Source organism: Triticum dicoccoides, chromosome 5A, assembly GCF_002162155.2.
Source record: "Triticum dicoccoides isolate Atlit2015 ecotype Zavitan chromosome 5A, WEW_v2.0, whole genome shotgun sequence".
Taxonomy (NCBI): domain Eukaryota; kingdom Viridiplantae; phylum Streptophyta; class Magnoliopsida; order Poales; family Poaceae; genus Triticum; species Triticum dicoccoides.
This window is the reverse complement of record NC_041388.1, coordinates 113,765,947-113,773,998: the sequence shown is the minus strand read 5'-3', so window position 1 is coordinate 113,773,998 and position 8,052 is coordinate 113,765,947.

The window sequence follows — 8,052 nt, the reverse complement described above, 5'->3', positions numbered from 1 at the left end:
TAGGAGAAGGACTCCTCCTGCGCCTCTCCCTCTTGGCCGGCGCCCCCTCCCCCCTTGGCTCCTTTATATACGGAGGCAGGGGCACCTCTAAACACACAAGTTGACACAAGTTGATCCACGTGATCTATTCCTTAGCCGTGTGCGGTGCCCCCTGCCACCATATTCCTCGATAATACTGTAGCGGAGTTTAGGCGAAGCCCTGCTGCTGTAGTTCATCAAGATCGTCACCACGCCGTCGTGTTGACAAAACTCTTCCCCGACACTTTGCTGGATCGGAGTCCGGGGATCGTCATCGAGCTGAACGTGTGCTCGAACTCGGAGGTGCCGTAGTTTCGGTGCTTGATCGGTTGGATCGAGAAGACGTACGACTACTTCCTCTACGTCGTGTCATCGCTTCCGCAGTCGGTCTGCGTTGGGTACGTAGACAATACTCTCCCCTCGTTGCTATGCATCACATGATCCTGTGTGTGCATAGGAAAATTTTTGAAATTACTACGAAACCCAACAGTGGCATCCGAGCCTAGGTTATTGATGTTGATCTTATATGCACGAGTAGAACACAAGTGAGTTGTGGACGATACAAGTCATACTGCCTACCAGCATGTCATATTTTGGTTCGGCGGTATTGTTGGACGAGACGACCCAGACCAACCTTACGCGTACGCTTATGCGAGACCGGTTCCCTCGACGTGCTTTGCACAGAGATGGCTTGCGGGCGACTGTCTCTCCAACTTTAGTTGAACCAAGTATGGCTACGCCCGGTCCTTGCGAAGGTTAAAACGGAGTCTATTTGACAAACTATCGTTGTGGTTTTGATGCGTAGGTGAGATTGGTTCTTACTTAAGCCCGTAGCAGCCACGTAAAACATGCAACAACAAAGTAGAGGACGTCTAACTTGTTTTTGCAGGGCATGTTGTGATGTGATATGGTCAAGGCATGATGCTGAATTTTATTGTATGAGATGATCATGTTTTGTAACCAAGTTATCGGCAACTGGCAGGAGCCATATGGTTGTCGCTTTATTGTATGCAATGCAATCGCGATGTAATGCTTTACTTTATTACTAAACGGTAGTGATAGTCGTGAAAGCATAATATTGGCGAGACGACAACGATGCTACGATGGAGATCAAGGTGTCGCGCCGGTGACGATGATGATCATGACAGTGCTTCGGAGATGGAGATCACAAGCACAAGATGATGATGACCATATCATATCACTTATATTGATTGCATGTGATGTTTATCTTTTTATGCATCTTATCTTGCTTTGATTGACGGTAGCATTATAAGATGATCTCTCACTAAATTATCAAGAAGTGTTCTCCCTGAGTATGCACCGTTGCCAAAGTTCGTCGTGCCCAGACACCACGTGATGATCGGGTGTGATAAGCTCTACGTCCATCTACAACGGGTGCAAGCCAGTTTTGCACACGCAGAATACTCAGGTTAAACTTGACGAGCCTAGCATATGCAGATATGGCCTCGGAACACGGAGACCGAAAGGTCGAGCGTGAATCATATAGTAGATATGATCAACATAACGATGTTCACCATTGAAAACTACTCCATCTCACGTGATGATCGGTTATGGTTTAGTTGATTTGGATCACGTGATCACTTAGAGGATTAGAGGGATGTCTATCTAAGTGGGAGTTCTTAAATAATATGATTAATTGAACTTAAAATTTATCATGAACTTAGTCCCTGATAGTATCTTGCTTGTTTATGTTGATTGTAGATAGATGGCTCGTGCTGTTGTTCCGTTGAATTTTAATGCGTTCCTTGAGAAAGCAAAGTTGAAAGATGATGGTAGCAATTACACGGACTGGGTCCGTAACTTGAGGATTATCCTCATTGCTGCACAGAAGAATTACGTCCTGGAAGCACCGCTGGGTGCCAGGCCTGCTGCTGGAGCAACGCCAGATGTTATGAACGTCTGGCAGAGCAAAGCTGATGACTACTCGATAGTTCAGTGTGCCATGCTTTACGGCTTAGAATCGGGACTTCAACGACGTTTTGAACGTCATGGAGCATATGAGATGTTCCAGGAGTTGAAGTTGATATTTCAAGCAAATGCCCGGATTGAGAGATATGAAGTCTCCAATAAGTTCTATAGCTGCAAGATGGAGGAGAACAGTTCTGTCAGTGAGCATATACTCAAAATGTCTGGGTATAATAATCACTTGATTCAATTGGGAGTTAATCTTCCGGATGATTGCGTCATTGACAGAATTCTCCAATCACTACCACCAAGCTACAAGAGCTTCGTGATGAACTATAATATGCAAGGGATGAACAAGACTATTCCCGAGCTCTTCGCAATGCTGAAAGCTGCGGAGGTAGAAATCAAGAAGGAGCATCAAGTGTTGATGGTTAACAAGACCACTAGTTTCAAGAAAAAGGGCAAAGGGAAGAAAAAGGGGAACTTCAAAAAGAACGGCAAGCAAGTTGCTGCTCAAGAGAAGAAACCCAAGTCTGGACCTAAACCTGAAACTGAGTGCTTCTACTGCAAGCAGACTGGTCACTGGAAGCGGAACTGCCCCAAGTATTTGGCGGATAAGAAGGATGGCAAGGTGAACAAAGGTATATGTGATATACATGTTATTGATGTGTACCTTACCAATGCTCGCAGTAGCACCTGGGTATTTGATACTGGTTCTGTTGCTAATATTTGCAACTCGAAACAGGGGCTACGGATTAAGCGAAGATTGGCTAAGGACGAGGTGACGATGCGCGTGGGAAACGGTTCCAAAGTCGATGTGATCGCGGTCGGCACGCTGCCTCTACATCTACCTTCGGGATTAATATTAGACCTAAATAATTGTTATTTGGTGCCAGCGTTGAGCATGAACATTATATCTGGATCTTGTTTAATGCGAGACGGTTATTCATTTAAATCAGAGAATAATGGTTGTTCTATTTATATGAGTAATATCTTTTATGGTCATGCACCCTTGAAGAGTGGTCTATTCTTATTGAATCTCGATAGTAGTAATACACATATTCATAATGTTGAAACCAAAAGATGCAGAGTTGATAATGAAAGTGCAACTTATTTGTGGCACTGTCTTTTAGGTCATATCGATATAAAGCGCATGAAGAAACTCCATGCTGATGGACTTTTGGAACCACTTGATTATGAATCACTTGGTACTTGCGAACCGTGCCTCTTGGGCAAGATGACTAAAACACCGTTCTCCGGTACTATGGAGAGAGCAACAGATTTGTTGGAAATCATACATACCGATGTATGTGGCCCGATGAATATTGAGGCTCGTGGCGGATATCGTTATTTTCTCACCTTCACAGATGATTTAAGCAGATATGGGTATATTTACTTAATAAAACATAAGTCTGAAACATTTGAAAAGTTCAAAGAATTTCAGAGTGAAGTTGAAAATCATCGTAACAAGAAAATAAAATTTCTACGATCTGATCGTGGAGGAGAATATTTGAGTTACGAGTTTGGTGTACATTTGAAAAACTGTGGAATAGTTTCGCAACTCACGCCACCCGGAACACCACAGCGTAATGGTGTGTCCGAACGTCGTAATCGTACTTTACTAGATATGGTGCGATCTATGATGTCTCTTACTGATTTACCGCTATCATTTTGGGGATATGCTTTAGAGACGGCCGCATTCACGTTAAATAGGGCACCATCAAAATCCGTTGAGACGACGCCTTATGAACTGTGGTTTGGCAAGAAACCAAATTTGTCGTTTCTTAAAGTTTGGGGCTGCGATGCTTATGTGAAAAAGCTTCAACCTGATAAGCTCGAACCCAAATCGGAGAAATGTGTCTTCATAGGATACCCAAAGGAAACTGTTGGGTACACCTTCTATCACAGATCCGAAGGCAAAACATTCGTTGCTAAGAATGGATCATTTCTAGAGAAGGAGTTTCTCTCGAAAGAAGTGAGTGGGAGGAAAGTAGAACTTGACGAGGTAACTGTACCTGCTCCCTTACTGGAAAGTAGTTCATCACAGAAAACTGTTTCAGTGACACCTACACCAGTTAGTGAGGAAGCCAATGATAATGATCATGAAACTTCAGATCAAGATACTACTGAACCTCGTAGATCAACCAGAGTAAGATCCGCACCAGAGTGGTACGGTAATCCTGTTCTGGAGGTCATGCTACTAGATCATGATGAACCTACGAACTATGAAGAAGCGATGTGAGCCCAGATTCCGCAAAGTGGCTTGAAGCCATGAAATCTGAGATGGGATCCATGTATGAGAACAAAGTATGGACTTTGGTTGACTTGCCCGATGATCGGCAAGCAATTGAGAATAAAAGGATTTTTAAGAAGAAGACTGACGCTGATGGTAATGTTACTGTCTACAAAGCTCGACTTGTCGCAAAAGGTTTTCGGCAAGTTCAAGGAATTGACAACGATGAGACCTTCTCACCTGTAGCGATGCTTAAGTCCGTCCGAATCATGTTAGCAATTGCCACATTTTATGATTAAGAAATTTGGCAAATGGATGTCAAAACTGCATTCCTGAATGGATTTCTGGAAGAAGAGTTGTATATGATGCAACCAGAAGGTTTTGTCGATCCAAAGGGAGCTAACAAAGTGTGCAAGCTCCAGCGATCTATTTATGGACTGGTGCAAGCCTCTCGGAGTTGGAATAAACGTTTTGATAGTGTGATCAAAGCATTTGGTTTTATACAGACTTTCGGAGAAGCCTGTATTTACAAGAAAGTGAGTGGGAGCTCTGTGGCATTTCTGATATTATATGTGGATGACATATTACTAATTGGAAATGATATAGAATTTCTGGATAGCATAAAGGGATACTTGAATAAAAGTTTTTCAATGAAAGACCTCGGTGAAGCTGCTTACATATTAGGCATTAAGATCTATAGAGATAGATCAAGACGCTTAATTGGACTTTCACAAAGCACATACCTTGACAAAATTTTGAAGAAGTTCAAAATGGATCAAGCAAAGAAAGGGTTCTTGCCTGTATTACAAGGTGTGAAATTGAGTAAGACTCAATGCCCGACCACTGCAGAAGATAGAGAGAATATGAAAGATGTTCCCTATGCATCAGCCATAGGCTCTATCATGTATGCAATGCTGTGTACCAGACCTGATGTGTGCCTTGCTATAAGTTTAGCAGGGAGGTACCAAAGTAATCCAGGAGTGGATCACTGGACAGCGGTCAAGAACATCCTAAAATACCTGAAAAGGACTAAGGATATGTTTCTCGTATATGGAGGTGACAAAGAGCTCATCGTAAAAGGTTACGTTGATGCAAGCTTTGACACTGATCCGGACGATTCTAAATCGCAAACCGGATACGTGTTTACATTAAACGGTGGAGCTGTCAGTTGGTGCAGTTCTAAACAAAGCGTCGTAGCGGGATCTACATGTGAAGCGGAATACATAGCTGCTTCGGAAGCAGCAAATGAAGGAGTCTGGATGAAGGAGTTCATATCCGATCTAGGTGTCATACCTAGTGCATCGGGTCCAATGAAAATCTTTTGTGACAATACTGGTGCAATTGCCTTGGCAAAGGAATCCAGATTTCACAAAAGGACCAAACACATCAAGAGACGCTTCAACTCCATCCGGGATCTAGTCCAGGTGGGAGACATAGAGATTTGCAAGATACATACGGATCTGAATGTTGCAGACCCGTTGACTAAGCCTCTTCCACGAGCAAAACATGATCAGCACCAAGGCTCCATGGAAGTTAGAATCATTACAGTGTAATCTAGATTATTGACTCTAGTGCAAGTGGGAGACTGAAGGAAATATGCCCTAGAGGCAATAATAAAGTTATTATTTATTTCCTTATAATCATGATAAATGTTTATTATTCATGCTAGAATTGTATTTACCGGAAACATAATACATGTGTGAATACATAGACAAACAAAGTGTCACTAGTATGCCTCTACTTGACTAGCTCGTTAATCAAAGATGGTTATGTTTCCTAACCATGAACAATGAGTTGTTATTTGATTAACGAGGTCACATCATTAGCAGAATGATCTGATTGACATGACCCATTCCATTAGCTTAGCACCCGATCGTTTAGTATGTTGCTATTGCTTTCTTCATGACTTATACATGTTCCTATGACTATGAGATTATGCAACTCCCGTTTGCCGGAGGAACACTTTGGGTACTACCAAACGTCACAACGTAACTGGGTGATTATAAAGGAGTACTACAGGTGTCTCCAATGGTCGATGTTGGGTTGGCATATTTCGAGATTAGGATTTGTCACTCCGATTGTCGGAGAGGTATCTCTGGGCCCTCTCGGTAATACACATCACATAAGCCTTGCAAGCATTACAACTAATATGTTAGTTGTGAGATGATGTATTACGGAACGAGTAAAGAGACTTGCCGGTAACGAGATTGAACTAGGTATTGGATACCGACGATCGAATCTCGGGCAAGTAACATACCGATGACAAAGGGAACAACGTATGTTGTTATGCGGTCTGACCGATAAAGATCTTCGTAGAATATGTAGGAGCCAATATGGGCATCCAGGTCCCACTATTGGTTATTGACCAGAGACGTGTCTCGGTCATGTCTACATTGTTCTCGAACCCGTAGGGTCCGCACGCTTAAGGCTACGATGACAGTTATATTATGAGTTTATGCATTTTGATGTACCGAAGGTTGTTCGGAGTCCCGGATGTGATCACAGACATGACGAGGAGTCTCGAAATGGTCGAGACGTAAAGATCGATATATTGGAAGCCTATATTTGGATATCGGAAGTGTTCCGGGTGAAATCAGGATTTTACCGGGTTACCGGGAGGTTACCGGAACCCCCCGGGAGCCATATGGGCCATCATGGGCCTTAGTGGAAAGGAGAAAGGGGCAGCCCAAGGGGGCTGCGTGCCTCCCCCCTTCCCCTAGTCCTACTAGGACTAGGAGAGGTGGCCGGCCACCCCTCTCCCTCTTTCCCCCTTGGGAATCCTAGTTGGAATAGGATTGGGGGGGGGAGTCCTACTCCCGGTAGGAGTAGGACTCCTCCTGCGCCTCTCCCTCTTGGCCGGTGCCCCCTCCCCCCTTGGCTCCTTTATATACGGAGGCAGGGGCACCTCTAAACACACAAGTTGACACAAGTTGATCCACGTGATCTATTCCTTAGCCGTGTGCGGTGCCCCCTGCCACCATATTCCTCGATAATACTGTAGCGGAGTTTAGGCGAAGCCCTGCTGCTGTAGTTCATCAAGATCGTCACCACGCCGTCGTGCTGCCAAAACTCTTCCCCGACACTTTGCTGGATCGGAGTCCGGGGATCGTCATCGAGCTGAACGTGTGCTCGAACTCGGAGGTGCCGTAGTTTCGGTGCTTGATCGGTTGGATCGAGAAGACGTACGACTACTTCCTCTACGTCGTGTCATCGCTTCCGCAGTCGGTCTGCGTTGGGTACGTAGACAATACTCTCCCCTCGTTGCTATGCATCACATGATCCTGTGTGTGCGTAGGAAAATTTTTGAAATTACTACGAAACCCAACAGGGGTCTGCTGAGTTGGGGCATCAGAAATGACCAGTGTAGTAGGGCTAGAATCTGCTAGAGTTGGGGTATTTTGTGGGTCAGGTGATATTGCAACTACACCTAATGGGCAATTTGATTTATCAGGTGCCACTACCTTTTCCAAATACTTTGCTTGTGCTCCTCCACGATCAGCAATCGCCCTCTTCCTTTTGAACGTCTGATACATAAGAACAACATTTGAATGGATAAATATGGTATGATGACAGATGGAATATGTACTGAAAATGGATAGGCAGGGCGTATTCACATACACGATGTGTAAACTAAGCTAATGGCAGTTCAACAAAGTAGAAGCAATGCAAAGCATCAGTTGCAAGATATGTGTGAGCAATGTAACCTTGGAAAGTTAGAGCAAGTACCTTGATGGGTGAATAAGATAGGGCATCTTCCTCTGACTCCTCCACTAGGGAGCTACATTGACTTAGGTATCCCTCTAGCTCAGAATCACTGTTAGGATCATATTCTGAGCATGAATCTGTAGGTGGAGAGTGTTTGCATTGCATTGCAT